At 41.2% G+C, this 17,900-nt stretch overlaps 1 non-coding gene across 1 annotated transcript; it reads left to right on the forward strand.

Annotated features, from left to right (window-relative positions):
• The first annotated feature begins 119 nt into the window (after window positions 1-119).
• Window positions 120-224, forward strand: LOC129063628 (U6 spliceosomal RNA). Its single transcript, XR_008528396.1, has one exon. It is a non-coding gene; the product is annotated as a U6 spliceosomal RNA (small nuclear RNA).
• Window positions 225-17,900: the final 17,676 nt, after the last annotated feature.

Consider the following 17,900-nt stretch of genomic DNA (forward strand, 5'->3'; position numbering starts at 1 on the left):
CCTTTTCAGTAATTTAAGTTCTACTTTCTTTCCCTGTTGTTCTGTTTTCTATTGTACTTATAAAGGAAATCCAGATTTATTTTGGAAACAAATTTGAATTACCAAAAAAATCCTATAGAGTGCTTGCTTTCACAGCACAGATTCTAAAATTGGGACAAAAAGAGAGATTAGCATGGTCCCTATGCAAGGATGACACAGTAATTCATGAAGTGTTCCATATTTTTTGATGGTTGCCAGAGGGGAGCGTCATGGGGTACGGGTGAAAACGGTGAAGGGGGATGAGAGACACAAACTTATGAAACAAGTAAGTCATGGGGATATAATATACAGCACAAGGGGTATAGTCAATAGTACCATAGCAACTTTGTACAGTGACAGATGGTTACTAGGCTTGGCATGGTGATCACATCATAAGGTATATAAATACAGGATCTATGTTGTATACTTGAAACTAATATAATATTTTTATTTAATTTTTAAAAAATATTTTATTGATTATGCTATTACAGTTGTCCCAAGTTTTCCCCTTTATCCCCCTCGGCCCGGTAGCCCCATTCCCTCCAGCAATCCCCCTCCCTTAGTTCATGTCCATGGGTCATACATGTAAGTTCTTTGGCTTCTCCATTTCCTATACTATTCTTAACCTCCCCCTGTCTACAGGGTCCAGCAGAAGGAAGACCTGCTGGAGTGTGGTTGGTAGGGTAATAGTATGGGTGTAATAATTTATAGTTTTAATTTGAACATTTCACCTAAAATGTCATATGGTGTGCTTGATTGTGATATTGTGATGTTACAGAATTACATGCTTATGCTTTTGTAATAAAAAAGGGGTGTTATTTATGCCAGACCTTGTATTTTGTTCCTACCAATTATGCTACTTAATCTTTGCACCTTTTCCACCATTCTCTCCCTTCCCCCTCCCTGCTGATAACCCTCCATGTGATCTCCATCTCTGTGATTGTGTGCCTGTTGTAGTTGTTTGCTTAGTTTGTTTTTTAGATTCAGTTGTTGATAGTTGTGAAATTTTTTCCATTTTAACGCTCCTAGTTTTGATTTTCTTCTTTTTCGTACATAAGTCCCTTTAACATTTCATGTAATAGTGATGTGGTGATGATGAACTCCTTTAGCTTTACTGATAACTTAGCTGGATAGAGTAATCTAGGTTGTAGGTCCTTGCTTTTCATCTCTTTAAATAGTTCTTGCCAGTCCCTCTGACCTGCAAAGTTTTGAGAAATCAGCTGACAGTCTTATGGGAATCCTTTGTAGGTAACTCTCTGCCTTTCTCTTGCTGCTTTCAAGATTCTTTGCCTTTAACCTTTGGCATTTTAATTATGATGTGTCTTGGAATGGGCCTCTTTGCATCCATCTTGTTTGGGACCTTCTGTGCTTCCTGGACTTGCATGTATATTTCATTCACCACATTAGGTAAGTTTTCTTTCATTATTTTTTCTAATAGATTTCCAATTTCTTGGTCTCTCTCTTCCCCTTCTGGCATATGATTCAGATGTTGGTACATTTGGAGATATCCTAGAGGCTCCTTATATTATCCTCATTTTTTTTTAATTCTTTCTTCTTGCTGTTCTGATTGAATCCTTATTTCTTCCTTATGTTCCAAATTGTTGATGTGAATCTTGGCATCATCCCCTCCTTTGTTGGTTCCTTGTAGATTTTTCTTTATTTCACTTAATGTAACCTTCATTTCTGCCTGGGTCTCTTATGCTGTTGCCGTACTTAATGAGTTCTTTGAGCACCCTGATCACCAGTGTTTTGAACTCTGCATCTGATAGGCTGGTTATCCTGTCTTGTTTAGTTCTTTTTCTGAGGTTTTGTTCTGTTATTTTCTCTGGGCCATATTTATTTGTCTTCTCTATTGGGCAGCCTCCCTGTGTTTGTTTCTGTGTATTAAGTAGAGCTTTGACTCCCTGTCTTAGTAGCATGGCCTATTGTAGAAAAGGCACCTGTATGGATGAATGTGGCTTCTTTAAATCCTTGGTTGTTGGTCTTCCATACAGCTCGATTTTCTGACGGTTCTGGGTGTTATTTGTTTTGAGCTCTGGTTGTAATTTTTTCAGTAGTTGTGCAAGGAGGCAACGCATGTTTACTTACACCTCTATCTTGACTGGAAGTCCAAAACAAATATTATGCGTTAACTATATTTTTACCTACAGAAGCAAATCCTAAACAAGTATAAATATTTGACCATGATTACACAAAGGAAGTTCCTAATGCCTTCTTGGGGATGTGGCGTGTCCACAGTGCCGCAGCTACACTGAGTGAGTAACACCTGAGGAGGAACCCTGGGGAGAATTGAAGCTTGGGAGTCATATCATTCCCTTTGCTCAGGTGCAAGATCCTCTGTCCTCTGCTGGGCCCTGATAAGGGCTGATCCGCTTCCCTAACTACCAGAGCAGCTAGGGTTCCCCCTGTGACCTGGAGGCATTGGGCAGTGAGCCCGGGAACAGAAGGTGTCCTCTCTTGTTCATTAGGCTCCTCCATGTACCCTTCTGGAGAGGATTTGCTTTCCTGGGTTTCTTCATGCACGTAGTTCCTAGTCATGGGTTTAGCCCCTTCAATTCGACTGTGTCATTCGGTGTTCTCCACTGTGAGGAGGAGAGTGGAGATAAGAAGAAGTAGAGGGGGATGGTTTGCGGTTGGTAGTAGAAGAAGAAAAATATAGACAGACAAGAGAAACAGGAGAGGCAACACAGAGTATACAGATCATGTTTAAGTAATACCGACATTTACCCAGCTGCAGTGGCAACACGTGTGGAAATAATTGATGTTCATTGTATGGTTTTAGTTGAAAATGGTAGAAATAAATGGAACTGTCAAAATTATAAACCTTTCCATCTTCATTAAAAATAAAGGGTTAAGAAATGAAAAGCAATAGCAAGGAGGCAGGATGTTCTGAGATTTCTTTTTCTTCCCCCCAAGGCAATGTTCGCAACAAAGGTTGTCTTCGAGGCATCTGGTTTTCTGTCCCACTACGACAGTGATTTCCTTTTCTCCTCTCTCAGCAAGGGTCACTCAGAGCCCCCTCCACTCCCAGACCAGACTTCTTCATAGACCAGTCATCCCTCTCTGACCTTCAAAGCATCCCGCTCACCAGTTCTTCCTTCCAGCCCTGGGAAAATGCTTTCTCCAGAAGATGGCCATGCGTTAGCCAATATAAACCTCTTCAGGACCCTCTGAGGTAGACATCTCATCCCCATTTCACACAGGGGGAAACTGAGCCTCAGAGAAGTCAAGTGACTGACCCTAGGTCACACAGCGCCGGCATAAACTGAGTGACAGAGCTCAGATCCAGACCAGTCAGCTGAAGTCAGAGCAGGTGATCTGCCCTGTTCTTGCTGCTTTCCTAGGAAATCTCAAGGATCATCTGGCTTGATGTGCACCCGGTACAGAAAAGGAAACTAAGGCCCACAAATATGAAGTGGCTTGCCCAAGGTCGCCTGGATTGTATCAGTGAGCCTTGGGCGCTCTACACTCCACCACACTGCATAGCTCATTATATTCAAATACTTTAGCTAATACATTCAGATGCCAAAATCTGCCACTAAAATCACTGCCAGCATTTTCTAAGGGAAAGCAGCTTAGTTCCAGCCTCATTCTCCATCATTTTTTTAAAACGAGAGGCCTAATAAACATCACAGCTGTGGTTTTGTTTCATCTCTTTTGATTTCCAATCCCTGCCCTCAGGTAGGGGTGCCAATGTATGACAACATGGCTCTAAAATGAGCCAAAAGGAAAAAAAAAAAAGCTTGGAAAAGACAGGAAGATAAGCTAGTGCGTGTGCTCTCTCTTCCTTTCTAACTCAATGTCCTTCCTGTGTCCCTGGGAATCCAAGCTCAGTCTTTTGGGCTTAGGAACTAACTGAAGCCAAAGGCTTGTCTACAAAGGAAAGAGGAGGTAGACACACCATGGAACTGGGAAGAACGTTGAAACCATGTAAAATGCTGCTTCTCCTTGAGTGGGAAAAGGTCAACCACCTGTTTCTACCAGATTCATAGACCTTATCAAAGAGACCAGACAGAGACATTTAATATTTGTTGTAACATGAAGGGTAAGTCTTGGCTGAGACATAGACTCAGATGGTAGCGAAAGCATAGACCACAGAATCAAAAGGATTCTGTTCGAAGTTGGGATTGAGTAATTAGCAGACTAACCACTTGGCTAGGGGCCTGGGGGAAGTAATTTACCCTCTCTGAACCTCAGCTTTCTCACCTGTAAAATAGGACACTAGAACACACTGGGCTCTCAATATATAAAGGGTGAGAAAAAAGGTTTTACAGTTGTGAGTATGCAAAAGAGTTTATTCTTGTATTGTTATTTATTGATTATTATATTATTTATGATTATTATTAACCTCCTTTTGCCCACCCCTCCATATATTTGATTACTTAGAATGAGAGAATTTAAAATCATTTGGGTGGCTGGTTTAAAATAAGCAGAATAACCCAATTCCTGTCCATCTGGAATTCAACCGTCCAGTTTGGGGGTTCTTAACGGCTGAATGTCATTGGGGTAATCCTCAGATTTATCAGGAGACCTGCAGGCTCCTTGATGATGGTATCCCAGAGGCAATGCCCAATGCGCATGGTCAGACCTCTGACAGGCAACCTTGATTTTTCAGGACCTCTCACCCATGAGTGACTGCATGCATGAATGTGCACATGCACACTCACACACATGTGTGTGTGAGCACACACACAGGCCATGAAACTCACACTCTAAAAAGAAAAGAGTGGGAGAAAATCATTACATTCAACCAACATGAGCCCTATAAAACTCAACAGAGTATGAGCTTTCCCCCTAGTACCCAACAGGCCCGAGTAGCCACAGGCCTTTAAATAATGTATTTATTATCCAAACACTAGCACACATTTTACTTAAATCCAGAAGCATTCTGCCAAGAAAGAAAAGGAACTAATAGAACAGAAGCTAAGTGGCATTTCCGAGCCACACGATCTCATCGCAACTTCACCCGAACCAAGCCCCTCCTTGCCTTGTCCCTGAGGGTTCTGCCAGCACAGTCGGGCAAGATGTGGGTTTTAAATGCCGCCTAATATCATTTGGGCAAATTAACTTACATGGCTGGACATTGTGTTCCAGCCACAGGGAATCTTCTTTTCCTGTCAGAAGCTCCGACAACCCAATGCCATAGTGAAATATCAGTAACCTCTTAACATTTTTCTTGATTTCTTTAAGGGTGAACATTAGACGCATTAAGAACAACAACCCAATAATTAAGCCCCATGCGGTTCTCCCAGGAGCCAGCTCTGTCGCTTCAATCAGATTATGGACAACTCATTCTCATCCTGGCCATTTGTCTTTTTTGTTTACACACACACCAAGCGACATGCTTCTTAGCATCAAAAAATAGTAATCGAAATTGAGGACAACAAAAGACCTTCCGTTATTTACAGTGTTAGGTAACATCTATTTGTTTTCATTAGTTTCCAAACAATGAAGTACATGGGTTCTGATGAAACCTGGCATGTGTTAATTACATCTGAGATCTAGGGTTGTTTTGTCCACAGTAAAGGATTACTTAAGGGGGAAGCCAGAGCTGAAAGTTGAGGCGGCTTGGCCTCAGAAGTCACCTGCCTCCATGTGCTTCCTGGGTGGAAGTTTCCAAGTTTCCAGCCTCCAAATGGCAGAAGCGATATGAGCCTGTCACAGAAAAGTCACATTTTTTTGGTTTGGTTTCAGTTTGAAGCCCTCAGCTTTATCACCCGTTTTATGGGCTGGAGTTAAATGGCAGTACAACGCAGTTTGCTCTCTTACTGCTCAGCACTAACAGCCATCAGGAGCCATAATTAGAAGTAAAACCACCACATAAATAACACGGCAGAAAACGGCCACTAGGACGAGCCCGACTCTGGCTCTGGGAAACTTCAGCGGCCCCGGGTATCCATCATACTTAAGGGGCACTGTGTGTTTTAGCCCATATTTGTCTTACTAAAGCCAAAAGGGGAGCCATTTAGACTTCCAAATAAGCTTTTAAAAATAGACAATGCCAGTGGAAACAGACTGTCTGCTGTTAAGTGTGATGGAGAAACCCTTCGCCTGGAGGCCAGGGCCACTGAGAAGACTGGGAGGGAGCGGGTGGGGGCCCAGAGGCAAGGAAGGAAAAAGAAATGGAGGAAGAGGATGCGTGGACTTGCACCAACAGCAAGGTCTAGAAATAGTTCACTGCAGAACCCAGAAGTTCCTGCACGCCCCTTTGCACGAGAGGCTACTTCCCCCAACAGCAAGATCTGGAAACAGTTCTCTGCAAAACCAAGAAGTCCCATACACATCCCTGAGCACAAGAGGTAACACTTTCACTGGGGGCACCGGTGAAGCTGGTAGCGATGGAAATGTTGCTTTCTTGGCTTCCACTCAGTGATGAAGTGAGAGCATGGAGACTAACATTTTGAAGCACCTAGGCATCTTAACATTGATTTTCTTTAATCCTCATAACAATCCTAGGAAGTCAGAGGAAAATAAAATAGATTGAGTCTTGCCCTTGAAAGTGACCTTGAGGAAACAGGACTAGCAGCCAGCTCTCTGCATTTGGCCTGCCCATTTGCAAAGAGGCAGCAGATATGAATTCACATGAGGGTGCCATACAGTAATTAGAACGATCTCCTTTTTTCCTGAGTTAGCCGCCCTCATGCCAGGGATCAGGAGACAAACCAAATAGAATAAACCTGTTACGGGAGGAACATGCTATGTGGCGCGTGGTGTTTATCAAAGCCTGAATCATTTTTTAAAACGTGATTAAAGTATACCCATTTGCTTTTTAAAATTAGTTAGATGCGTTTTTCTATTGATCAGCCAGAATAGTTAAGATCTAATCTTCATGTGGAATAAAAGAGAACATTCCTTTGGATTTTCTAAAAGCCCACGTGTTCTCTAAAGAGGTTGGTTTCCTTTCTCATTTTCTTCCCTTCTTTTGCAAAATCAGTCATTCAAACAAACAAAATAAAAATAAAAATAAAAACATTCATGAAAAACTCTGTGTTGAGAGTTTAAAAAAAATTATATCTGGCATTAAGCAGTACATTTAGTGAAATGGCCTTAACCTTCCATAGGTAATACAGCTCCATTTCACACGGTGATTTTAGTCTGCATCTATATCTGTGCAGGCCACATATGGCATGACACCGACATATTTAAGTTAAGATATTAAGTACTCATTTTTGCATGTGTGGACCTGCTATATTCTAAGAAATTTACTACGCATCTCAGAAAACATAGCTTCGCCAAAGTTGGTGAGTAGCCCAGCATGGTTTACCTCCAGCCCACAGCTCCTTCCCTGAATTCCATACTGCAGGCACAATTTAATGCAAACCCAATTTATGACTTAATGCTCTAGGGACCATAGTGGGAGATTGTTACATTATTCTTTTCTAATCCTATTTGTGTTTTAATTTGCTAAGTCTGTAATGAGGTGCATGCCTTGAATAGATTCAAGATCTTTCACATTGCTTTTGACTTTGTTTAATATAACGGATTTTACAGTTTGCATTAAATACCCAGGTGCTACGGTCAGTATTATCTTTTTATTTTCTCAACTAGAGTGAATAAAATTACACCGTGAAAGTAATTGTATACATGTTTCCTTGTTTATTGTAATGGTTTATTTCCTATTATAATTCTTGATTCAAATTACATCTAGTCTCTAAAAGTCAATTCTCCATGGGCTCTTACTTTCCTTTTCCATACAGTTGTTTGTCTCTGAAGAGAATGAAGTCTTGGCTGACAATTGATTAGTTGAGAAATAATAGAATAAGTTTTCTAGTCTAAGTTTGATACTTCAATTAAACAGAAAGGAGGAAAGTGAGGAAGACAGGGAGGGAAGGAGGGAGGGAGGAAGGAAGGGAAGAAGGAAGGAAGGAAAGAAGGAAAGAAGGAAGGAAGGAAGGGGTGCAGTATCACCATACTCTCTCTATTTCTGGCATTTAGCTGCAATGTACCATCCCTAATCAGAGCTGCTACATCACCCAACTTCACTGTGTGTCATTTTCTGTCCCTAACTGTGTTATAGCCAATTATAGCTAAATTCTCTGTTCTGTATGCACAATCAAAGGGCGTCTGGAATGCATTTTGCTATTTTCTAAATCCTATTATTGCAGACATGTTTATTACATTCCGAAGATGGCTTTCTGAAATTACATTGGTATTGTACAACCCACCTGCCATTTACAAACAAAAGAACCTAAACATTTCGTAACATGAAGAAAGTTCATTTAGCTCTTTCCTGGTAACTTTTCCCATGTTATCTTCTTCCATAACCATTTTTGTAAGACTCACTGTGCAAGCCTCTATATATCTGTAAAAACATCTAAGCTCTCCTGTTAATGTTTATCTCTAAATTAATAACAGCACACTAAAAAGATTGTGTACAGCAAAAGAAACTAACAAAACAAAAAGGCAACCAACCAAGTGAGAGATGACATTTGCAAACAACAGCTCCAACAAGGGGTTAATATTCAAAATATATAAACAACTCATACAATTGAACACCAAACAAACCAACCAATTAAAAAATGGGCAGAAGACCTGAACAGACACCTCTCCCAAGAAGACATACAAACGGCCATCAGATATGTGAAAAATGTTCGACTTCACTAGCTATTAGGGAAAAACAAATCAAAACTACAATGAGATATTACCTCATACCTTGCTATTGTCAACAAGACAGGTAATAACAAGTGTTGGAAAGACTGTGGAGAAAAAGGAACCCTCATTCACTGCTGGTGGGAATGTAAACAGATACAACCCCTGTGGAAAACAGAATGGCAGTTCCTCAAAAAACTAAAAATAGAGTTACTGTATGACCCAGAAATCCCTCTCCTGGGTATCTACCTAAAACACTAGAAAACATTTATTCACAATGATATATGCACACCTACATTCATTGCAGCATTATTCACAGTGGCCAAGACATGGAGAAAACCAGTGTCCTTCGATAGAGGATTGAATAAAGAAGATACAGTACATATATACTACGGAATACTACTCAGCCATAAGAAAAGGTGAAATACCACCATTTGCAACAACATGGATGGACCTTGAGAATATCATGCTAAGGAAAATGTCAGTCAGGAAAAGCTAAGACTCATATGATTTCACTCGTACGTGGGATATAAAACTGAAACTTATAGACACAGACGGACAATAGTATGGTGGTTATCAGAGGGAATGGGATGAGGGTGGGTAGTAAAGGGTAAAGGGGACCAAATATATGGTGGCAAAAGATGATTTGACTTTGGGCGATGGGCACGCAATGCAGTATACAGATCATGCACCATAGAAAGGTACACTTGAAACCTGTATGACCCTATTAACCAATGGCACTCCAGTAAATTCAATAAAATAATTTTTAAAAGTAGGATCACTACAAATCTTATTTTGAAATTTGCTTTTTCAAGTTACCACCCATAGCATTACAGGTCAAAGTATAATAACACCCTTATTTTAATATTTACATAATTAAATCCTTTATTACATATAAACCACAATTTTTGCAGCCATCCACACTGATACACACTCAAGGTGACTTCATGTTTTTGCTGCTATAAACAATGCTTCAAAAAATACTCTTGTAAGTATATATATAAAAAATAATAGCACAGCAGGTCAAAAAGGAGTTGTAAATAAACTACTGACAACTGGGGTAGATGCTTGCTGCCATGTTCATTGTGACATTTTTTTCAGACCACGTAGAAGGGGATTGTGAAATGGATCCTAAATTATAACTATTTGATCACCCTGAAATAACTCCTCTAGGTTGCCTGTCAAAAAAAAAATTTCAAGTTATGTCTTTAAATTTCATTTGGGGCCATCTTAAGAGGAAAGTGAGTGCTGTTAGAAAGACACATGATATCTATTGGAAAACACAGCACCTCATCATTAATTATTAAGGGAAAATGGAAGTGTTTCTAAACCACATGCTTCCCTTTTCCCTTCTACTGAAGTTTACACTCTCAAATGCCCTCCACCCTAAGCTTACTTTATTACTGGTATTTGCTTGGCAGAGCCAGGGGATATTACTACCTTTTTATTTGCTATTTTTACAGGACCCAACAAAGTGCTTTTAAAATATAGAACCACTTAATTCAAGTCAAGCTTCTTCAATACGCCTTTCATTCAAGCCCTTTCTAATTTGTTTTCCACCAGCCAGGAGCCCAGAGAAGACACTGTGATTTATGTTTTCATTTATTTATTTTATTTGGGCTTTTCATTTAAGGAAAGAAATTCTGCACAACCCCCACCGCCCTCAATTCTGCATGATCTCACCCCACTCCACACCTCTTGCCTGTGGACCATTAAGATTTTCTCAAAGCCAGACCATAGAGTTTTAAATAATTTCTTTGGAGCCTTGACCATGGTCTGGAGGAGGCTTGGCCTGGGGTGCTTCGGGGCACACCAAGGGTGGGTCTTGACACCACTTGGGCTGGAAACAACCCAGGGTTTTAGATTGTTGTCTCCTAGAGGAGAAGCTCCATGTTTTTCTTCCTTTAACACGTCACACGTGTCCAGTACAAAGCTCTCGGGACAGAACCCTGAAGAAATGCAGCCTTTCCCCAAAGGGGAAGGATGATTTGCCATGGAGCTTAAGTTTCCACAAAGATGAAAGCCATATTACTGTTCACATCAACACATTGTTTTTATTTGGGTGTTGAGCATGAGGTAAAGGAAATTTCTACATGACATTTGAGACCGTGGGCTGAACAATTCCACAATCATGGGTCTCAGTCTCAGTTTTACATCCTACCCACTCATTTTGAGTGAATTATTCCTCCTCTCTGTACTGATTCACCAATCTAACCAGTGAGCAAATACTTATTAGGCACCTACTATATGCCAGGCACTGAGTCAGGCACCGTGGGTAACAGGGAGTGACACAGAAGTGGTTCCCGCCTTCACTGGTCTAGTGCGGCCAACAGACAAACATTTTTAGTAAAATGAGACAGATATGGTAACAGGGGAAGCCAGGGAAGCCTGCCAGAAAAAAAGTAGTATGTAAGAGATCAGTTTCCTCCAAAGTAGGAAGTAATATAATACTTATCTCAAGGGGGCGCTATGAGAATAACAGATAATGTACAGGAGGGGCTTTGCATTAACCCCCCACAAGAAGAAACAACTTGATTAAAAAATAAATTGGAAAGCACATATTGCCATTATTGCTAAGGACCATCCCAGGATTCCCAAGGAAATTGATTTTTAGAGAACCACATTTCGCCTTTTAGAAGACAAGCTCTACCCTACAGTTCTAGCGCTTTTTTAATAGAATTAAATAATGTTGTCTTCAGAACATTAAAGTACATGTGAATATAAATGAACTTAAATGAATAGGCTCTCTCTAGTAGAAATCTCTAACAGTTGACTCTTTATCAAACACCAACCTCTCCAGGGCAGAAGGAACCTACGAGTCAGTTCTAACCACTTCAGAACAGGGTTCGTCCTCACTCACGGCGTCATGGACGGTCCCAGCAAAGGATGCTCCTCCAAAGCTCTCTAACCAGATTCTAAAAGATAATAGCATTTACTTCCATTTAAAGATAGCAAGGAAGCATTTTTAAGAAAATGTTTTCAAATGAGCCGTATTTGCTCATTATAACTTTAGAAATGCATCCCCACAGAGACAAACTTTGGCCCCGCCTATCATCCAGAAAAGCGCCCTAAGAAGACCCATACACTCCAGGGAGTGCCCTGTCGTGGTGCACACGGCGTGGGTAATGGAGTTCTCCAACACCACTCCTGAAAATAATAATATAACTAAGGATTAATGCGCATGATCTTTGACTCCTTACACAAAATTCACAAATATTCAAAGACAATCATCTGTTAGTTTAGCTGTAGCAGAATTCACTTTAGGGGAAAAGGTTGTCTTCATTTCAGCAAATACTTAGATGGGCCATTTTGGTGCCTTCAGATGAAGTCCAAGACAGAGGTAAATTGCTCTGCTTAGCAACATCGGAGGGATGTTGAGGTTCTGGGAGCTGCCTGTGAAGCAGAGAAGGGGGGAACGGGGAGCTGAAGAAGAGGGACAGAGCAGCTGCCCGGAGCTGCATAGGAGGACAGCTTGCAAAGAGGATTACCTTGATGTGCGTCTGATAGAGGAACAATTACAAAAATGATGTTTGATACTCAGTTCTCAGTCAGCAGTTAGTTATCTCCCAAGCTGGATTGCTAGGTAACACTTACACAGAGACACTCACCCAGAATTGCCACTGTAGGTCTAGAAATATTGCATTCTGTGAGTAGTGATTAGAGACCCTCAAGGAAAATGGAGGCATCTTGGTGACCACAGAGCAGAGAAGAAAAAGCAGCGTTGGGGTCCAAGAGAGATCCAGAGGCAAAGACCCCCAAGAACGTGAGCCCTAGAAAGTCACAGAAACATGGGCAAGGCAATGGTATTCATATAGCACAGGGTTTGAGCTCTTTTTACCCCACCTGGCCTACGTGTCTACATGTAAACTACGCCAAGCCCTCAATTCTTTCATTGGAAATTCTTACTAAGTCAAGGTAGCCTGAAAATTTAAGTAGCTATACTGGATGAACACTCACTTCAGGTTTTGGAATAAGTGAGAAGTGGAAAACACGACATAAAGCTACATTTTTTAGCATTTCAGAGATGCCAGCTATGGCTCATTTGCATTTAATAGTACTATCCCTTTAAGTTGGAGAACCCTGTCATCAATGAATGGTTGCTGATCTAATGACTAATTTATAGCAGAGTCTCTAATGACCTAATAGCTCATTAGGGTTGACTGAGCCAGCAGGGGTCTTCGAAAATGTTTTTTATTCCACTCTGAGGCTTTGTGAGTTTTCCTGTACATACATCAAACCACGGCCCAGGTTATTAAACTTACAAATGTGAAACCACAGCAAGAACAGGATGGACCTACACAAATATAACTTGGGAGTAGAAGGACAAATATAGAACCCACATGACAGAGATTTATAACACTGCCAAAATCATATGATGGGAAGCGAGAGAGAAACATGCTGGGGACCAATCGGTTCCCGATAGGTAAGATTTTGTGCCAAGAACTGAGTTGTCACCGTGACAGTGTGGAAACAGCTTCAGAGGGAGTACATTCACCCTTCATTCATCATTTAATAAATCAATTTTCATTAAATACCTATTACTCATAAGGTAGTATATATAAATGCTTTATAAACATTATAGCAATGTATACCATTGCTATGGTCATTCCACATATAAGAAAATCAAGCCTCTGGCAAGTTAGGAGGCTCTGGAGAGTTATATAATATGTATATAATATATACACACACCAGGTAAGGAACAGATCTGGGACACAAACCCAGGTCTCTCTCCAAAATTTCTGCTTTTTTTTTCTTACTACATTGTCCCCTAGAGGGTTTGAACAACTCAAGCATCTTATTTCTTGGAAGATATTTGTGTCTAAAGATATAAGGAAAGGCAATTGCTGCTGGTATTCATTTCAAAAGAAATAGCCAATTCTGGGAGCATGAATAATTAAAATATTCAGGTAAGCCCCAAGCGACAGTGATGAAGAATTCTCACTGATGCTCCTTCTTCCAATCCTGGGCTGTTACCAGGATGCCCCATGGGTCATTGAGTCCCTCCCTGGCAACAGCCCTCATCCACTGATGGAGCAGGAAGTGCTGAGAAACAGAAAGAGAGATGAGAAGCAAACACCCTGGAAGACTGGCCCTGTGGTCCAGAAGGATCTACAGCTACCTTTGAGAAGATACTGATTATTTATCCAGCACAACCAATCCCTCTTTATGTGTAACTGAAGATTTAAAAGAAAACAATCATCAAAGAAGCAACTTAAAATATCAAGAGTACAGCCAAGGCTTAGATTTTGAAAGAGAGATCTGTCCATAAACCTGACCAAGATATTGATTCTCCACCTTTCACCCCCCAGGACTGAGGGCTGCTCCCAGGGCATTAACGCCCTGGCATCTCAGGCTCCAGCTGGCCCAGTGGAAGCCCTTGGGTGGACGTGCTCACAGAAAGATGCTCAAGACAAGTGCCAAGGGGGTACGAGCAGGCCTCAGACAGCATCTGCTTTTTTTCTAGAAGAATGACCAGAACAGCCCTTAAGCCCACATCTGTTCATGAGCATAGAGAACAGGAACATATTTTTACCTTAGTAGTGTGTAGCTGATACCCCCTCCCCAGTGCCACGAGAGTATATAATACTAGCATAAACATCCCGAAATATGTCAAGATGTGGAGAGGCAGCTGTTCTTCCCTCTTTTAAAGGATTCAGGCAATGTTGGTTGACCTCTATTATAGAACTGGCATATATTAGCTGAAATAACCCTTTAACAGTTTTTTAGTACCCAACTATATGTTCTGTTATAAGGAATAGCAAATGTTTAATCATAAATATTTTAATGGCTTCAGGGATTCATGGTATTCAATGACCGTGTTAAATGATAATAATCACATCTGGTTTATTACTATAGTAATTCAGCAGCTTCTCTTCAGCCGTTATTTTTTATTATATGTGCTGTGCTACTGTCATGGTCATTTATGGCAGTAATATTTTAAAGTGGCTCATTTGTTTGTTTAAGGACAGTTTCACAATATATTTCTGTATTAATATACATTTCACACTATTCTTTCCAAGCTGCCACTGGAAAATTGATCCTAGCCTGTTATGACTGGAGAGGCTGGAAGACACGAGAAATACCCAAGCAGAGATGGAGTGGGAAGGCCAGATGGGGCTACCCCAGCACCCACCGAGGTTACAACAACTGCTATTGAGCCTCATTCATCAGCGAAGATGTGCACTAAGAAAGATTTAAGAAATAATACATATAAAGGAAAGACCCTGGATTTGGGGAGGCATTTCAAGGAAAACACCATCCCAAAGGCAAAGGCATTTGGGGACCAAGCAAAGGCTCATGGTTTGCAAGGCCTGAGGCGATCATCGGCGTTTGGCAGGCACCTCAGTTGCAATAACAAAATCATAGTGAGGGGGCAAAGAGTGAAAAAACGTGAACTCGCGGAAGTGAAGCAAGGGCAGATCAAGGTTACCCGCTGAATGGCTGATGCACTGACATCGATTTCAGATCTGCTCAGAGTGGGCATTAGCACTGAACTGCGAAGGCGCGGAGAGCAGCGCCCCATCCGTGTCCTTTCATTGGAGCGGTTCAGACCGGCAGGTATTATGACACTGGACTTGCGTGTGACGCCGGCTGCACTTTTGCCCCATATGTCACAAGGTGTTGCTTGCAATGGGGTAAATATTAGCCTGAAATCACATATTGCTCTTTAGTGGGCAGTAGTGGAAGGCGGGGGTCCTTAATAACCCAGGAGAGTTAATTTTCTGTGACACTCTGCTGAACCAGGCTGTGGAAATTCAGAGGAGCCCAGAGAAACCTGCCAGCCTCCTGCTCTGCTTCCTCTTGGCTGGCTCCTCAGGCTCCTGATTGGTTGGGTGACAGAGGGCAAATGGCTTTTGCGGCTATGAATGATGTATGACCATAAAATGGTCTGTAACCAGAAGTGCCAACTGACATGCTTGCTGATTTAACGGACACCCAGGGTTATGTTTGCACAGAGACGCTTAAATAAACACGTGCTAGGTTTGAAGTCGTTTACTAAGCAATCATTTCTCTCGCTCCTCTTTTCCATTTTATTTTACTTCATCATAAAAACGAGGAGAGTAAAACTGTGATTCCCTTTTTTATAATAATGAAGATTTACTCATTGCACTGGCAGCTCCTTTTTCTTCCTCTCTACGGAGCCTGGCCCTATCTCCCTCTTCCTACCTGCAGGGGGCGCCAAGGTAGACGTGCCCTGGCAGAGCAGCCCCGAGAACGCAATGCCCCTTGGGAGTAGAAGGCTGTGGTCTAGTTGCTTTCTCACATTTGATGAATTAGGAAAAGAAAGCCCTGAGGCCTTTGTTTCATCACTGCAATGGGGAGATTTCTGTTCAGCTACAAATCCGCAGAAGCAAGAAAGGGAAGATGATCTGCTCTCGATGGTCCTAAAACTCAAAAGTTTCCCATGAGCTTATTGGTTTCTTCTAATCCATTCACTACACCCGTAACAGTGATGATTAATGCAAAGTTAGATTTGGCTCTGGAAGCTTAATCCAGATGATTTTCATGGGGCCACTGAATGGTCATTAGAGGAATGTAAATTTTACGGAATGTAAGTTTTCTCAAATAAATCGATCAGAAATCCATAACACATCATGGAATAATTATTCATGGCTCTGTCTGTGGAAAATATCCCATAAAATCCATTTGACCTCATATTCCAAGCTGAGTCAACGACAGCCAATCAGACCCCAATTTGTTCCCACTGGACCTTGACTGTGCCTCACAGTCCCTTCCGCAGGGGCCTCCACGCTGACCCTGCCCGCTGATGTGAGCCGGCCCTTAAGGTAGAGACTTGTTGGCCACTCCTGCTCTAAAACGTTTAGCTCTTAACTAGGAAGAGAAATTTAGAGAACTTCCCATCTTCTTGTATTGCCTGGATAGTTGGGTTGTTTTGTTTTGTTTTAACTAGTAGAATTACCTCTTTTTAAAAGAGTATGTAGACCCACCTCATTCTGATGCCTTTGGCTATGGTAAATCTTCAACAAAGTTTCCTCTCTGGTATTTGGTCTACTCAAGCATGAGCTCTCCTTGGATAAATTTTGATAATGTTTGCTAGGGAATTGTTTAGGTTTTCAAATGTATTGCCATTGAGCAGCAGATAGTGTTCTCTTACATTTTTTAAGCAGTGTTTGAAAAACAAATCTGTGACAGAGACCACCTGGACCCCGGAGCTCTGGTCCTTTACAGAAGAAGTTTGCTGCCCCCGATAAAACCACTGAAGGCTACACTCTTCCCTCTGTGTACAGCTTTCAGTCTGTCGCATAGATTCGTGTGCAGTCTTCTACTTTCCCTTAGAAACTTTATAATTTACCTGTTTGTTTTCTCTTTTATCAAAGGGTTATTCAAGAGTATATTTTAAAAATAAGTATAATTTTAAAAAAATTAGAGTGTATTGCATACAATCTAAGTATTTTTTATAGACATTTCGAGTATTCATATCTAATGTTCTCAGCTTTTAATAGGAGAATGTGACCAATCTCTCTTTTCCAGCTTGATATAGTCCTTTCCAATTATGGCATCTGACTGACTCTTCCTGTCGGTCCTGTAGGCACTGGGTTTTACTAGCCTACACATTAGCCCCATTTTTTTTTTCTCATGTAGCATTTTTTAAACTTTCTAAACCCATTCTCCTGAACACATTTCTTTTGTCACTGAAGGTTTTTAAAATTGAGATGTCATATAACATTGTGTAAGTTTAAAGTGTAGATAACATGTTGATTTGATACATGTATATATTACATGACCAGCACTGGAGCATTAGATAACACTGTTATCATAGCACATAATTGTGAGAACAATTAAGATCTGGTCTCCTAGGAACTTTGAAGTTTATTATACAGCATTGATGACTAAAATCACTATGCTGTGGATTAGATCTCCAAGACTTATTCATCTACTATTTGCAAAAAGATGGAAACGTTGGTCTCAGTGTCTCTCCATCTCCCCTTCCACGTGGACCCTGTGGCAGCTGCCCTTCACTGAGCACTTCATATGTGCTAAGCACCGTGCCAGAGCCTTTACAGTCTTAGCCCCTTTGTTTATGACGATCACATGTGGGGGTTGAGATTATACCTTTTTTACAAATAAGGAAACTGAGGGTTGGTAAAGTAGGTAATTTTCCCAAGACCAAAAAGCTAGTTAGTGGCCAAATTAGGATTTAAACCCAAGCGGTGCCCGCTGCAAAGCCCACGCTCTGCGTCATTACTAGCCCCGGCCCCTCTCTCCCATCTCATCTTCTCCAGTCCCTCCAAACACACATGGCCTCCCTCTCCCATCTCATCTTCTCCAGT

This window comes from Pteronotus mesoamericanus, unplaced genomic scaffold, assembly GCF_021234165.1.
Source record: "Pteronotus mesoamericanus isolate MK-2021 breed Mesoamerican mustached bat unplaced genomic scaffold, CSHL_Meso_final scaffold_85, whole genome shotgun sequence".
NCBI lineage: Eukaryota > Metazoa > Chordata > Mammalia > Chiroptera > Mormoopidae > Pteronotus > Pteronotus mesoamericanus.